Source organism: Chlamydotis macqueenii, chromosome 24, assembly GCF_036417535.1.
Source record: "Chlamydotis macqueenii isolate bChlMac1 chromosome 24, bChlMac1.mat, whole genome shotgun sequence".
In the NCBI taxonomy this organism is placed as follows: Eukaryota; Metazoa; Chordata; class Aves; order Otidiformes; family Otididae; genus Chlamydotis; species Chlamydotis macqueenii.
The window spans coordinates 294,495-311,788 of NC_141579.1; the positions used below are offsets into that span (position 1 = coordinate 294,495).

Here is a 17,294-nt window from a genome sequence, read left to right on the forward strand (position 1 = left end):
CTCCTGAATTTGGTACTTTGCAACCAAAAATATGTGTATTTTTTGGATGCACGAGCATCCCAACACACACGTCTGCGCTGGAGCAATAAAAGGGGATGCAGGGAGCAACTCTATATTTTTTTGGCAACAGAAAAGCTTTTTTAGGGTTGCAAAAATGAATTCATTTGCCAAGGATCCCACAATCCCCGTGTTTTGGGGTTTTTTTTCGGTAGCCGAGTGGAAAGGTTTATTTACCCGGCAGCGGCGATGGCTTCACAAACATTTCCCCCTATCCTGCAGGGAGAACGGCACCAACCGAAAGAAGATTTAATTAGCGAAAATCTCGTTAGGCAAACGAAATTATCCGTAAGACAATACTCCTCTGGACAGGGGGTATGATTAAACAAAGCCATTAATTGAGAAAGGCGCTCCAAGAGTCGTCTTGGCTCAAGGATGGGGGGGCGTTTGGGGGGGGATGTTAATGGTAAGACCCTGCCAAAAAGCCCTTGAGCATCTCATCAGCGCGCCTTGATTGCATCATGCAAATTGCAAGCCAGCACGTGCCGACTCGCTGTTCGTTTTGTAGTTTCATTGCTCCCCAAAAACAGTCAAAAAAAACCAAACCCAACACGTATCTTGGAGGCACGCGCGCAGGATACACCAAATTTAGGCGGGGAATCAGATTGGTATCTGCCGGACTGCGCGACTGCACCACGCCATCGAGTGCTAAGTGACGAAAACCCTATTTTTTAAAGTTATTTTAAGATATTTTGACATTATTTCCAGCTCTTACTTAAGGTTTTTTTTTACTGCTGCTGGCTTGTTCACACTGGTCCCTAATGACGCCTGGGAGCGCCACGGCATCCGCGTGTCATAACGCTAACGGCGTTCGTTTAGACAGCACGGCACTACAGGGAAAGCTAAAATAGTTGATAGCACAAGCTGCTGTACTTAATAATTCCCTGTGATTTAAAATCAGAGGTTATAACAACCGGCGGGAGAAGAGAAGAGAAACGCCGCCGCTCTTTTAACCTTCCGCTTTTTTAGTATACTACGGAGCGACCCATAAAAAGCATCAATTCAGCGCAAGAGAAGCCTTCCCTTTTCCAGGAACTCTTGAAAAATGGGGGAAAAAAAGCAAAAGCATAATAAAATAGGTATCCAGCGAATGCTCAAGAGTTTTTTGGGTTTTTTTTAATATGTATTTATGTATCTTGTTCAAGAGGAATTGCTGGGGACCTCGCGCCCGCCACCACCCTGGCAGCATCCTCCATCTCCAATTTTTAGCATCCATAAAATGATGCTTTTTTTCCCACCTCCCATATGTTCCCAAGCAATGTGTGGAGGAAAGCTGCAGTATTGCCGTTGTCACCCTAAAAATTGGGAAATTTGGGGTTTTTTAGGTGTGGTGTAAAGACGAGCTCACTGAAAACAATCCAGGGATACATCGGGTACCAGGGCGAGCAAGATGATGGGGCAGGGTGACGATGGATGCCAGCGGGAGCAGCAGGTAATTAAAAAATCCCAACTAAATCCCAATTAAATCCAGACTGGCAGAGCCCTGCGAATGTGTGAGGGGGTTTGCAAACACCCCTGTCAACAGCACCCTCTAATTTTGGGGATATTTGAGCCTGTTTTGGCCAAAAGCCTGGCAAGCCACGGAGTGGCACATATCAGCTGCTCCATAAACCGCTGCCAATTACTTATATAATATGCATGAAATATATTACATTATATATATCATATTCCACAATATATTGTATCCTTAAGTATATTCTGCCACTGTATTCCCCAATATTACATACTTATATACATATATATTAAAATATTATATCTCACACTTATACATACAAGGAACATAATATTTCTATAATACTCCCCAATATATTATATTCCTCAATATATTCCCCAAAATAACATATATACAAAATATGTATCATATTGCCCAATATACGTATGACTAATACAGTACATTATTCCACATACATATATACTGGGAAATATAAATATTCCCTAATATGTTCTCCCAATATATTCCCAATTTATTGATTTTTATATATATATATATAATAAATATATATATAAAAATAAATATATATAGAAAATATATATATCTATATATAGACAAATATAGATAGATAGATAGATATTCCCCAATATATATGGGGAATATATATCCCCTGCAATGTGGTTTGGGTTTTTTTGCTTTACTTATTATTTTTCATTTTCAATTGAGTTTTAAACTTACATTTTTTATTTCATATCTGTTTTTAATCCTCGCTGACTCACAGCCGGTCATTCCTCTCCATTCCCCTGCTGCAAAAAACAAAACAAAACAAAACAATACAATTCAGCAGTTTTGCTCCTAAATAGGTGCATCTCCAGCAAGATTTTGGGTTTTTTTGCTTTACCGCAGCACCAGAAACGATGGGGAGGAAGCAAAAATTTTGGCGGTACCCTGGAGCAGGAGGTGATGCTCTATCTCCACATGCCATCAAGGAGCAAGATGCTTGCGAGACACGCTCCGAATATCCTCTCCCTCCACGCTTGTTTTGATTTCGGCGCTTCATCGCCCGCCTGCATCTGCCACCGCACTCAACCCCACCGCAAAAATTCTCCCCATCTTTCACGAAACAGCATGGAAACACCCTGGTTTGCGCTGCCCTTAACTTAGAAGTGACTCAGCGGTTGCAATTAATGCAATTATTTGGATTTATTTAAATTATTATGGATTAGTATTTACGGATTATATTTATTATTTTAAATTATTATGGAATTATTTTGGATTTTGCAGAAAAGCTCTGTTTTTAATGACAACCACAGACAGGCACCAGGCGCGGATGGGAATTACGAAGCTTGGGCATCAAACGTGCAGAGAAATTCGTTTTCGCATTTTGATTTTCAAAATTTTGATTTCAGACTGCGGGATGTTTTATGCTTGCAGAGAGGAGCCTTTTTGGAACTTCAATGCTAAAAGTGAGATTGCAGCTGTGGGGGTCTTGAATTTGGGTGCCCTGCCAGTGTCTTCCCTGCCTTGGGTGCCCCATTGGGATTGTTGCTAATATGCTAATATGCTGAGGTCATTAATTTGGGTGCTCTACAAGGGTCTTTGCTGATTTGGGGACCATCCCATGGTCTTCACTAATTTAGGTGTCACACCAGGGTCTTTGCTAATTAGGGTGCCCTACAACGATCTTTGCTAATTTGGGTGCCATCCTATGGTTTTGCTAATTTGGGTGCATGGCTGGGATCTTTCATTTGGGTGCCCTACATGGACCTTGGCTGATCTGGGTGCCATCCCATGGTCTATGCTCACGTGGGTGCCCTCCTAGGGTCTGGAATTTGGGCATCCTGCACGGCTCTTTGCAAATTAGGATGCCCCACAAGGACCGTTGCTAATTAGGGGTCCTGCTGGAGTCTTTAATTTGGGTGCCCTGCAAACGTCTTCGCTGGTTCGTGTACCATCCCATTGGCCAATTTGGATGCCACACCAAAGTCTTGGCCAATTAGGGTGTCATTTAAGAATCTTTGCTAATTTGGGTGCCCGGCTTGGGTCTGCAATTTGGGTGCCCTGTGAGCATCCCTTGACCGTGGGCATTTTAGAATTGCCAGTGGCTTTGCACCCCAAAAAGTCCTGTGAGGAGCACGTGGTGGGGTACCCAGGTGGCTCCCAGGATGCCTCGTTTGCATTGGAGCATCCCAAAATCCCATCCGCAGCCCCTGCGCTGCGTTAACAGGCTCATCTTTTGCTAATTGTACAAACCTAATGGGGAAAGGCACTGGCGGGGAGGAAAGAAAAAAAAGGGTAATGGCCATCAGGCCAGCAATAAACCAAAATTAATGGGCCATGGGAAGAAATCATGTCCACTTAATACCAGCTCCGAAACTCTAATAGAATAATGTAATACCAAGGGGGGCTTGCTTTACACGGGGGTCGCTCGTGGTGCCGTCCATCACGCGCGGAGCAGGGCACATTCTGTCCGAGCCCCTGCCGCCCACCGGAGGAGGGAGATTTCAGGAGGTGAGCAGAGAGAGCAAGAGTATCCTTACAGTTTTTTTTAATTTTTTTTTTCTATTTTTTATCTTTTAAACTTTTTTCACTTTTAAAATTTTTTTTTATTTTTGTTTTTATTTTTTAAAATTTTATTTAAATTGGTTTTAATTTTCTTTTTTCTCTTTTTTAATTGTTTCTCATTTTCTTTTTTCCAATTTCCCTTTTTCTCATTATCTTTATTTTTTTTTCCTAATCAATTTTCCTATCTCTCTTTTTTCCCCCTTGAGAAAGGGAAGCTCCGCAATTGCCCTGCTGCATCAGGGAGGAAAAACCTACCCAAACCTCCAACACACCAGCATTCCCAGCAAGCCAGCAACGACGCAGCCACACCGCCCCTTGATTCCCAATCCCTATTTTCACTGTCTCCCATCCAACCCTGTCCCCAGCCCTGCTTCGTCCCAGTAAAAATTTAATTACTTCCAGATTTTTGCTTACCCTACAATGAAAATCCAAGTGCAAGAATATTCCTGGCGGAGGGGGGACGGAGAGGAGGTGCATCCCAAACTTTCCCTTTGGATTAAAAAAAAAAAAAATCCTGACACAAAAAACTTCTGCCCAGGAAAGTTTAGGTGTGAGCAAAGCCCTTAATTCCAGGAAAACCAGGATTAAAAGCGGATGTGGAGTATTTATATGAAGTTGTGTAAATACAGACGCGACAACCCGGCAGACGTCAGCAGCGCTTTTAAAAATCTAAAATATGCAACGGGAAAAAAAAAACCACCTGTGTTTTCCAACCAAGCTACGCCACCCTGGAGCCAAAAAACCAGTAAAACCCAGTGGTTTTTATTAATGCCCCAAATCATACTGATAATGCTCACGTTGCACGATCCAGCCTCGCCGAGAGATTGCAGGGCCGTGGCGTAAAGCGGCTATTTTAAGCTGAGATATCGTTTCACCAACAATTTCCCTCGGTTTCATGTGACATGGACCCAGCATCCCTAAAATAAACAGGCAACCGCTCCCCTGTCTTAACTGGAATAGAAATATGATATGATATGATATGATATGATATGATATGATATGATATGATATGATATGATATGATATGATATGATAATGTAGACAACCAAATAATTTAATTAATTATTTTGCTTATTTGGGGTTAGTTATAGGAAGGAGAATAAAAGGACGCCAAGGGTGAAAAGCGCTTTTATTTCAGCAAATATTTGGAAATCTCGTTAATTAAAAGCACAGCGGACTCAAAAGATGCTGCTGAGATCCAGAGCTTGGGATTATAGAGGGATTTGGGGGATTTTAACCCTGATTTAGGGAGTTTTCCCCCAGAAATTAAAAAAAAAAAAATAAGTTATTGCTCTGCAGGCAGGATTGGTCCCTGCCGGTCACACGCTCGGGTTTTTTTTACCCAAAGTGGCAGCAAAGACGTGATGCTCAGTGAGCCAAAACAGCAAAAATTGTTGGGAAAATTATTTTTTGCTGATTTTTTTTTTCTTATTTGCTGTCCGCAACAAACCCAATGGGGATTTTTGCTGTTTGTGGCCAAAAATCTCTAATTTAGGATTATCCTCATCCTCCCTGGAGCTGCTTCTTATTATTGTACATTAAAACAATTTCCTATTATATATGTTTTCAATATATATATTAAAAAAGAATTTTGCTAAAATAGCCCAATCTCTCAATTGAAAATGATCCTTTATCAGCTGGAAAAATTGTTTGCATCTCTCATGGGAGACACACATTGATTTTCGCAGCTAAAAGTCACTTGGTAGCAAGTTTCAAAGTTATTTTTGACTCTATTTCTGCAGTTGTAGAGAACTCACCTCTGCCTTCTTTACTTTCTCCCTTGCAAATGGGATGTAAAGTTGGAAATTCATGTTAAAATAAAAAAAATCAGCATGAGGGGAAAATTTTTTTCCAGGAATCTGAGCATCGGCGATGTTCGTGTGCTTGAACGCGTGCCGGGAGCACGCGAGTGTGTGCATCCCAGCAGTCTTTTTCCCTGGAAATCGTCATCATACAGCGCCCATTGGGACATGTAATTTCCGTCGGGAAAAGTTCTTTTTTATTTACGAGTATCTCAACGGGTCGATCGCCAGCTCGCCCCTTGCTCGTGGACGATGCAACAATGACCTTCCTTGCCCCAAAACCCGCCACGGGGAAGACGACTCATGCCCAGCACTCGCTCTGCCCTCTTGCTTGATAATTTCCTACTCTAAGTCAATCAATCAACATTTTTCTGTTATAAATCAATCAATAATTTCCTATTGTAAATCAATCAATTGATAATTTTCTATTATAATTCAATCAACCCATGGTTTTCTATTATACATCAATCAACTCAGGATTTTCTAATTTTCTATTATAAATCAACACATGATTTTCTATTATACATCAATCAATTAATGATTTGCTATTATAAATCAATTGATAATTTTATATTATAACTCAATCAACCCATGGTTTTCTATTATAAATCAATTTATAATTTCCTATAATAAATCAATCAACCCATGGTTTTCTATTAAAAATCAAACAACAATTTCCTATAATAAATCAATCAACTTTTCTATTACAAATCAATCAGCCCATCATTTTCTATTATACATGAATTGATCAATAGTGTTTTACTCTAAGTCAATTAAAACCAAATCAAATTTAATTTGATTTAGGTGCGATCGCTGCCAGGCTAAATGCCACCATGCATCCCTCCCCTCCAAAAAAAAAAGAAGTATTTCTAGCCGGCGCGTCTCAGCCCCACTGCCCTTCGGCCCCCGCGATTTAATTAAATTAGCACAAAGAGGAGTTTGTTGAGCCTCTCCGACCTCGCGAAGTCAAGTCAGCGAACAAGAATTCTGTCCGGTTGGCTGAAGGGTGCTGTGGGTCCCGATCGGGTGCTGGAGCAGGGGGGTCAGGGGACACCCCTCTTCCCAAACCAGTACAGCGGGATGGGAAAAGAAACCCCCACCTGGCGCTGTGTCACGGTGGGATTTGGGGTGCATGGGGCGAGTTTCGCATTGGGTTGGGGTCGTTGGGTCAAGGGGGTTTGCTAAGGGGGCTTTGCAAAGAGGGCTTCATACAGCAGGTCTTGCTAAGGGGGTCTTGCTAAGGAGTCTTTGCTAAGGGGTCTTGCTAAGGGGTCTTGCTAAAGGGGTCTTGCTAAGGGGGTCTTGCTAAGGGGGTTTTGCTAAAGGGGTCTCTGCTAAGGGTGCTTCACTAGTGGGGTTCTGCTAAAGGAGTTTTGCTAAGGGGTTCTTGCAAAAGGGGTCTTGCTAAGGGGGTCTTGTTCAGGGTGCCTTGTAAAGCAGGTTTTGCTAAGGGGGCTTCAGTAAGAGGGTTTTGCTAAGGGGGTTTTGCTAAAGGATCTTTGCGAAGTGGGTTTTGATACGGGGGTTTTGCAAAAGGGGGGTTTCGCAAAGTGGGCTTCGCAAAGCAGGTCTTGCCAAGGGTCTTAGCAAAGGGAGTTTTACAAATTGAGGTTTTGCAAATGAACCATTAAAAAAGGCGGGGGAAGAAAAAAAAAAAATCAAACAAACCCCTGAGCCCTTTCCAACTCATCACAGGAACGCGAGCACACTTATGCACCAAGCCCCTCTCTCTGAGTGCAGTTAATTGGGAGTGAAAAAGCTCCCGGTAATTCCTGCCAGAATAACAGGGTTGGGAATTTCTTTGGCTTTTCTGCCATCAAGCTAAATCCCGACATAAACGGTTGCAGGGAAAAAGAAAACCCCCCAGCGTCTACACCTTGCGACAACCTCAGCCACTTCCCAGGTGCTCTGCTGCTAAAGATGCCACTAAATCGCTTTATTTGGTGGTTTTAGCAGAAATATTCCAGACGGTTCCTTCAGCTACACTCTTTGGGAATTTTAAAAGGAGAGGAAGAAGAAAAAAGGAAAAAAACCAATATGTTTTTGGAGGTTGGTTAGGTAAGGAGGAACAATTGAGCGCGGTGTAGGGTGATGTTAAAATGGAAAAAGTTATGTAAAAGAGAGGGAAAAGTTCCCCGACGGCTAACCAGTATCTGTAAAATTGCACCAGCATCCCTAAAAATTGCACCAGCATCTCTAAAAATTGCACCAGCATCCCTAAAAATTGTGCCAGCATCCCTGAAAATGGCACCAGCATCTGTAAAAATGGCATCGGTATCCCTAAGAATTGCATCATCAACCCTAAAATAGCACCAGTATCCCTAAAAATTGCACCGGAATCCACAAGATCGCATCGCCCCTCAATCGGCAATGCTTCCCCCAGGCAAGCGTCCCCTCCTGTGCCGCAGAACCCTGAATCCGAAGGGGAGAGGGAACCCAAGGATTTCCTAGCGCCTGTCCCAGGAAAAGCCATGGACGGGGAGGGAAGCCATGCAACTCCTATATTTACAAAAATACACGTATTTTCCAGAAATTTATTGAAGAGCGCAAATAAAGCAGGTTCCTCGTCCCATTTTTCCCCATCAGCTTTCAAACCAACCCGTGCTACTCCAATCCAGGGATGCTCCAGCCCGAGAGCACCAGGAAATAAAGCCAGGACTAAATGTGAGCCAGCTTAAATTCACGTAAGACTCTGCCTAGATGCCTGTCTCTTAATCCTGGCTTATTTTACCCATTTTATGACACATTAGATCATTACAGGAAAATAACCCAGTGATACAGTTTATTATTTATTATTCATTTTTACTCCTTATTACTTTTTATTGTTTATCATTTTGTCGTAGTTCACAAAACCACAACACATTTTTACTTATTATTTATTATTTCTTCCTATTTATTCTTTATTATTCTTATTATTATTTCTTCATTCTTTGTTGTTACTTAATATTTATTTACTCTTTATTTATTATTTTTATTTCTCCTTATTTATTACTTAATTACTATCACTTATTACTCATTTACCAATTTGTTTTGTCATCACGCTGACAAAAGCTTCCTGAGCCCCTTCGAGCCAAATCGCGTCCAAAGGGCGAAATATTTGCCCAGACTATCGGCAAATTGGCCAATAGGCAAAATATCATCCCCACAAAACTGCCAAATATTGGCAAAAGGATTGTTTCCATATCAATATATATTTTAATTTAAAAAAAAATTAATTCCTCCAGCTTTAATAAGTTCTTATAATTAATAACTTAATATTATTATTATAAATTAGTTAATATAATTATTAATAAGTTAATATGTTCGGAATCCAGATTTTGGGGTTTTTAAAATAATTTTCTTTAAATTGGGTGAGTCATAAGGAGCAAGGTGAGGGAGAGGATGCGGGATGGGAGAGGAGGGACGGAGAACGGGGGATGTGGGATGCTCCCCGCCCGCCATCTCGGAGCTGATTATTTCTCATTATTTATTATGAGCTGATCAAGGGGCTTATCAAATATAAGACCCAGCAGGGGTTCAGCTCATCGTCCTCACTTGCCAGGGCTCTTCCCTTTGAAGCAGCAGAAAGATAGTGGAAAATAGGGGAAAAAATAGACTATTGGGGGAAAAATAAAAAATAAGGGGAAAAAATATGGGGAAAAAATAGAGGAAAAGTAGAAAATGGGGAAAAAAAAGAAAATACAGGGGAAAAAATAGAAAATGCGGAGGAAAATGGAAAATGGGGAGGGAAATAGAAAATAGGGCGGAAAATACAGAAAACAGGGGAAAAAATTCAGACAATCGAAAGGAAAAACGTCCTTTTTTTCTAGGATAGGCAACAAAATCGCTAAATCGCATCCCAGCATCGCCACCAGCACCAGGCGGCAGCATTGGGACAGAGAAATCACCAATAAATTCCTTTTTCAGTTTCTCACTCGGGAGCATTATAAACGTCAAAAGCAGTTTACAGCCACCATCGCAGGGAGAACTTGCTCAGGGATAAGGCAGTTTGGAATTGCTATTCTAAAACTTGCCTTAGAATCTTCAAGTAGCGCTTAAAAATTTTTTATTTTTAAATAAATTTCTTTCCAATGCAGCTAGAAGCAATGGATCTGCAAAAGCCCGCTCCTGCCACCGCCAAATAATCTGAGGGATGACACACCGCTGGTGAAATAATGTGAAAGAAAACATCAAAAATTAAATATTCTTAAGTTTTTTTAAAAATTATTTGGAAAAGTTTTGGCGCGCTGCGGGATTGGTGGCGTTATTTTGGCACTGCTTGCAGCACAGGAGGGGGGTGAGCAGCAGCGAGTCTGCAGCAGGGAGATGATGGAGCCCCGTTTTGGGTTGTTGAAAAAGAAGGCAACAAAGCAAAAAATAAAAGAAAGAAGAAAAAAATAAAAAGGATTGAAAGGTAAAAAAAAAAGAGGAAAGAAAGGAAAAGGAAAAAAGTAAAAAAAGATAAAAAATAAGAGAAAAAAAGGAAAGAAAAACAAAAATTAAAAAGTCTAAAATAAAAGAAAAAAGAAAAAAGAGAAAAGGGAAAAAAAGGAAAAAGAAAACAAAAAAAAGGAGAAAAAAAGAAAAAGCAGAAAAGGGGGAAAAAAGGAAAAAAGGGGAGAGAAAGGGGAAAAAGGGAAAAAGAAAAAAAGAAAGGGAGGGGGAAAGAAGAGGGAAGGGGGAAAAGAGAAGAAAAGGGGGGAAAAGGGGAACAGGGAAGGGGGAAGGGAAAAAGTAAAAAAAAGAAAGAAAGTAAAAAAAAAAAGAAAAATGTTTAAAAAAAGGAAAAAAGGAAAAAGGTGGTAAAAATGTGAAAAAAGGAAAAGAGAAAAAAGGGGGGAAAAGGTGGGGGGAAATGCTTTTCCCATCAGGGCAAGGTTGCGGGGAGGTTCAAGATCTGAACACAGGCAACGGCCGAACCTGAGCGCGGGGGCAGGATCGCTGGGGTCCGTTACCAACTGGCCTCCGGACAGCGGGCAACCAGATTTTCCTGGGTCCAAATCCTGTTCGCAAACACATCCTTGAAAAATTATCAAATCGGGGCAAAATAAAACAGCAACCTCTCAAAGCGCTACAAAATTTGGATTGTTTTTAATTTCTAAAATAAATTTATAAAATAAATTAAGTTTCTTAAATGTATAAATTAATTAAACTAATAAATTAATTGATAGGAGATGATAGGAGAGAACGAGCCATCGTGGAAAGGGAGAACTAAGCAAAAAAAAAAAAGGTTTTGGTTATAACATCTTTCATCACTTTTGCAACACCTTATTAAAGTTGAATTTCTGTATGGAATATTATTGGGGGAATTTTTTTTTTTCTCATCCACCCAAGCAGGATTTCAGGGCAGCTTGCAAAACTCTCCTCCACCTGCACTAAAATAAGTTGGGGTTTTTTTTGAGCAGTATCAGCGGTGCTCCATCCCTAACTTGATTTTTTATCGCTTTTTGGTGAGGCGATCTGGATATTTGGGATTTTCCTGCCTGGAGTGTAGCTGGCAGAGGCAGGACAGGAGGGGTCGCACGGAACGGGATGCTAAAGGTGGTTCAAGCACAGATGGGAAAATGGAAGTGAAGGGGAAAAAAAAGAAAACAAAATATAGAAAAAGAAAGTCAATAAAAGAAAATAAAAAGAAAAATTAAAAAGGGAAAAGGGAATGGAAGGGAAAAGTGAAAGGGAAAAGGGAAAAGGGAAAAGGGAAAAGGGAAAAGGGAAAAGGAGAGGGAGAGGAAGAAGGGGAGGGGGAGGGATAAGGGGAAGGAGAAGGGAAAAGGGGAAGGGGAAGGGAAAAGGGAAAAGGGGAAGGGGAAGGGAAAGGGAAAGGGAAAAGGGGAAGGGGAAGGGAAGAGGGAAAGGGGAAGGGAAAGGGAAAGGGAAAAGGGGAAGGGGAAGAGAAAAGGGGAAGGGAAAAGGGGATGGGAAAAGGGGAAGGGAAAAGGGGAAGGGAAAGGGAAAAGGGGAAGGGAAAAGGGGAAGGGAAAGGGAAAGGGAAAAGGGGAAGGGGAAGAGAAAAGGGGAACGGAAAAGGGGAATGGGAAGGGAAAGGGAAAGGGAAAGGGAAAGGGAAAGGGAAAGGGAAAGGGAAAGGGAAAGGGAAGAAGATAAAATAAATTTTAAAAAGATTAAAGATAGAATTAAATAAAATAAAAATAAAATAAAGTTAATAAAAAATAATATTAAAAGTACAATTAAAAAGTAAAATAAGATAAAAATAAAAAAGATAAAATATTTTAATTTTTTAAAATGAAATAAAATAAAATAAAAAAATAAACAGATGACATATGGAAAATTATTTCTAGTTGAAATAGCCCCTAAACTGGAATTTTAGATAATTGGAATTTTAGATCCCAAGCCCTCCATCCCCCGGCCCGTACAGCACCGGTCCCTTGGAGCATCTGCATCGCGTTAGCCACAAAGAGCATCCCATTGGCGCAGTGCTGATCGGAAAAAGAAAAGCCCTTTTTGGCCTCTTAAAATTAAAAAAAAAAAAAAAATACACCAGAAGCTCGCAAATATTTAACAAACCCTAATTGAAATTGAAGGGTGGACTAATATGGGTTTATTTTCCCTTTCCAAAGAGGAAAGACCAAAAAATTAAGACAGAATCAGGGAGCGGGAAGAGCCGAGGCCAAATTCTCCGCTTATTTATACAGCTGCAAATCACAGCTGGGCAAAGGCGACCTCATCCCACCCGGACCGCCGCTCCATCCTGACAGAGGGGCTGGTTTTCCCATGGAGTGTCACCTTGGTCCTAGCAAGGCTGGAGGCAGAGGGACATAAATCGAGTCTAAATTTAATCCAGGATTAACTCCCACCCCTCTGGATTATTATTCTGAGCCAACATCCTAACAATCCGATTAACGATGCCAGAAAATCAATTATTTTTTTGCTAATTAGAAGGCATTTGTTAATATGCTCTTCGGTGGTGGCGAAAATTATTTGGGAATCAACTTATTTGACGGTGTGCGGGAGATCAAATTCAACCAAGAATTTTCCAGATCAAGAAAATTCTCCTGCTAACAACCCAGAGAAGTGTTTTTCCACGCCCTGGCATAAACAAGGATGGAGGATAACCAGGGATGGGATGCTGAGAGGCGTCGGGGGTACCCACAGCATAAAACAAAAGAAGATATTGAGGCTCACAGTCGTCCAATCTCCCCTACTTTATCCCTATTAAATAATAGGAATACTATTTAAATCTCCTGGGAGGTGAAAAAAAATATCGCTCAGAGATGGATGGATGGTGTCGAGGAACTTTGAAAAAAAAAAAAAACCAACACATGAAGTAAAAGTTTAAAAGTTTGCCAGAAAACCAAAAATCACCCAAAATTCAAAGCTGCCCCTCCACCGGGACTTGTTTTATCCACGAGTTGGGGCAAAAAGTTATTCCCTGATGTTTCACTGGGATCAAATCTTCCCCTCCCAACAAAATTTTCTGCATTTGCTGGAAAAAAAAAAAAGGTGATTTCCTTAAAAAAAAAATTTCCTTTAAAAAAAGGGAATTTCTTTCTTTAAAAAATATTTCCTTTAAAAAAAAAAGGAATTTCCTTAAAAAATGAAAATTCCTTTAAAAAAGGAGATGTCCTTTAAGAAAATAAGATTTCCTTTTTTAAAAAAAAGGCAATTTCCCTAAAGAAAGGAGATTCTGTGAAAAAAAAAAGATTACCTTTAAGAAAGGAGATGTCCCTAAAGAAATGGAGATTTCCTCAAAAATGGGGAGATTTCCTTAAAAAAAGGCAACTTCCTCAAAAAAAAAAAGGTAATTTCCTTAAAAAAATAGAATTTCCTTAAAAAAGAGAATTTCCTTAAAAAAGATAATTTCCTTAAAAAAAGAGAGAATTTCCTTAAAAAAAAGGCAGATTTCATTTTAAAAAAAGCAATTTCCAGTTTAAAAAGTTATTTCCTTTAAAAAAAGATGTCCTTAAAAAAGAGGCAATTTCCTTAAAAAAGGGAGACTTCCATAAAAAATATTTCCTCTAAAGAAAATGATATTTCCTTAAAAAAAGAGGGGAGATTTCCTAAAATAAAGGCTATTTCCTTTTAAAAATGGGGGAAATTTCCTCAAAAAACCCACACAATTTCCTTTAAAAAAACAGCAATTTCCTTTAAAAAAAGACAATTTCCTTTACCTCTCCCTGACAAAAATGCTGGAGGGGTCGCTGAGCATCACTTTTTTCCCCCTTTTTCCCCCCGTCCCACGATACTGGGGAAGGTGTTTAATGTTATCGACAGCTCAGACGTTAGAGCGATAACTTTATATTAAATAATATTCCAGGGGTTAGGGGCCCCCCTGGACGCTGTTCTTTGGGGGGCCAGAGCTGCAAACCGCCTTAAAAATCCCAATTTTGGGATGACGGGGAGTGTAGCATCCCCCACTCAGCCCCGTAATTAGCCTCCCGCAATTAACTTTTGCCCCTAATGAAGGAATCGTGGCATAGGGAATTGAATAAAATGGGAAAGAGAGGGAGGAAAAATAAAATACAGGGGAATCCCAATCCTGTCATCCTGCTCTGTACGGCTTAACCCCCCCAAAAAAAATTCGTTATTTTTTGAATCACACCAAAACCCAATTAATTCCCCCAAATCCCTCTCTGCCCCATTCGGGGTGAAAAACCGCCCCGAAACATCAGCCCCCAAAGACGTTTGGGGGTTTTTGTTTTGCTTTTTTTTCCAACGAGCACCCTCTTATTGGGGGCAGGGGGGGAGCTGATGCCAAATACACTGAGTCAGCACTTTTGGAGGTGCGCTGCCTGAAACTTTCGCCCAAGCTGGGTGTCCCACTTTTTCACCCCCTCGTCTGCTCCGTTCGCACTACTTTTTAGGTTTTAAGGGTAAAAAAAAGCCCAGAAAAGTAAAATTAAAGCATTTTCCCGCTTCTTTTCTCCTTTTTCCCAACAGATACCCTGCATCCCAGCCAAAAATAATTCATCCTCGACGTTTTTCCTGACTCTCATCTTCCCAGTAGGGAATTTGAAAATATCCTGCTGGGTTTAGGGTTTCAGCAGTGAGATAGTAGGGGAGAAAAAAAAACAACCTTGGAAGTGAGAAAAAAAAACGGGAAGAGCCCGAACAAAGAGCCAGAGCCTAAGTTGAGATTCGACCCTCAGCGAGGAGCGGGATGAAGTCGGCATGGGGGGGACCACGACCTGGACCCCGTCCTCTCGCCAAAAACTTCCCCGAGTCACGCGACGCCACCGGCGGAGCCACCTACCTGCGGGTGTAAATAAGCTAAAAAATGCAAAATAAATTTTCAAAAAATGATAAATTATTCTTTACAAGTCTCCCCCCTCGCCGGATCACTGCAAAGCTGCTAAATTCGAATTTGTTTTTTTTTATTTTTAGCATTTTTTTGTGCGCGCGCTGGAAGGAGGAGATGGGGAGGAGGGGGGTCCCCTTTGGGTGCACTGGGAGAACTGGGCACACTGGGAGTATGGGATGTATGGCGGGAGGGGTTATCCCTGGGAGAAGCAGCCCGCGTTTCGGCGCTGGCGTGGGTGCGCCCCCACCCCAATGGGTGCCCTGTGGGTGCTGGGGTGCTGCACCCCAAGGTGAAGGGGGTGCATGGCAAGGGGCAACTTCCCACTTGCAAAAGGCAATGAGTTGGGGGAGATGCAAAATCCCCCGGGGGTGGGGGGCATTGCAAGCAGTTGAGGGGGGCTGCAGAGAGCATTGCAACTGCGTGGGGAGCCTGCAAACACCCCGGGGGTCATCGCAACCGGCTGGGGGGGGAGTTCTGCAAATACCCCCGGGGTCACTGCAAGCGGCTGGGGGTGTTGCAAACCCCCCCGGTGCACTGCAACTGGTCAAGGGGTCTGCAGAGAGCACTACAACTGCCTGGGGGGCTGCAATCCCCTCTGGGGGTCACTGCAACCGGCGGGGGTTGCAACGCCCCCGGGGTATTGCAACTGGTTGGGGGGTCTGCAAACACCCGGGGATCATTGCAACCGGTCAAGGGGTCTGCAGAGAGCATTGCCACGGGCTAGGTGGGCTGCAACCCGCCGGGGGGGTATTGCAACCAGTTGGGGAGGGTTGCAGAGAGCATTGCAGCTGCTTGGGGGGGGCTGCGAACCCCCCCAGGGGCATTGCAACCCGTTGCGGGGGAGCTCTGCAGCAAGTCCGAGGGCATTGCAACCGGTCGCGGAGGGCTACAAGCAGCTCGGGGGGGGGTGCAGCCCCCCCGGGGGTCACTGCAACCGGCTGGGGGGTGGGGGGCTGCAAAGGCCCTGGCTCACTGCACAGCCCCCCCCCCGGGGGGGGGCACCGCAGAAAACCGCAACGGCGGGGGCAAAGCGCGATCGCGGCGGGGGGTGGGGGGGAACCGGAACGGCAAGTTACTTCCCGCACCGGAGGGGATGGAAGGGGGGGGGTCCCCGTCCCCGCACGTGCCCCGCCGCTTTGTCCGAGACGCCGGGCTCGGCTCCGCCCGCCATCCCCCCACACACCCTCCTCTCCCCGGTGAGTGACAGCCAGCCCCTACCTGCCCGCCAATCTTCATCACACCGGCACCGGCACCGGCCCTGACAGCGACCGCCGCCGCTCGCCGCCCGCCCGCCCGGCCCCGCCGCGCCGCCGCCGCCCCGCCCCCGCCGCCGGGACACGCCCCCCGCCGCCAGGCCACGCCACGCCTCTAGCCACGCCCCCGCGGCCACGCCACGCCCCCTCCCGCCGCTAGGCCACGCCCCCAGCCGCCCAGCGCCCCCTGCTGGCCGCACGCACCACACCCCTTCCCCCCCCCCCCCCCCCGCGTTTGCCCACTCATCAGCGGCATTTCGCCCCCCCAAATTTGGCCTCCCCACCACATTTGCCGCTCCCCCCCAGCCGCACTCGCCCCCCCAGCCACATCCAGAGCCAACCCTCCTGGCATTTGATGCTCCCCAACTGCAACCACAGACCCCCACCCCCATCAAGGCCACCCCCCCAGCATGACCTTTCATCCTCCTTAAATTTAGGGTACCGCAAAAAAATATTAGTATTTATTAATAGTGATTAATAGTTATTAACTTTATTGCTATTAATAATTATTAATAATTGGAGGGGGCTGGCTCCTCCCCACCCCAAATTTCGGCTATGTGAGACATTACCCCCCACCTCCTCCCAAAGACCTGACAATGAGCTTTCCCTGGAGTGACTTCTGCTGGGAGCACTGGGTCCCGCAGCCAAATTTTCCCACGTTTTATTGGAAAAGCCACAGGGGAGAATTTTTCTGGATCAGCTCCCACCACGGTTTGGTTTCTCTCGATTTTCCATCCCCTTCCCCAATAAAAAGCGCTGTTAAATCTGGATTTGGTGAGAAACACAGAATTTTCACCCGTTTCCTAAAGAATATTGGATGGGAGAAGGAATCACTCGAAATAGCCCTGGAATTCTTTCAGGATGGGTTAAAATCAGTTCTAAAGACTTACAGCGGCACACAGGAGCCAACAGGAATACATAACGCGTAAGGGATGGCCATAGGGCTA

At 43.5% G+C, this 17,294-nt stretch overlaps 1 protein-coding gene across 4 annotated transcripts in view; it reads right to left on the reverse strand.

The window, feature by feature from the left end:
- The window catches only part of PKNOX2 (PBX/knotted 1 homeobox 2), a 96,952-nt gene extending 80,559 nt beyond the window's left edge, over positions 1 to 16,393 (reverse strand). For 2 of the 4 annotated variants that reach the window (XM_086766293.1, XM_086766290.1), the window contains exons 1-2: positions 16,313 to 16,393; positions 2,228 to 2,295 (exon numbers count right to left, since the gene is read on the reverse strand). The gene's annotated coding sequence lies outside the window, so the exon portion shown is untranslated. Of the gene's footprint in view, positions 1 to 2,227; positions 2,296 to 4,468; positions 4,544 to 16,312 lie in introns of all 4 variants that reach the window. The other 2 variants (XM_086766291.1, XM_086766292.1) reach the window with 2 other exon arrangements.
- Between the last annotated feature and the right edge of the window lie 901 nt (positions 16,394 to 17,294).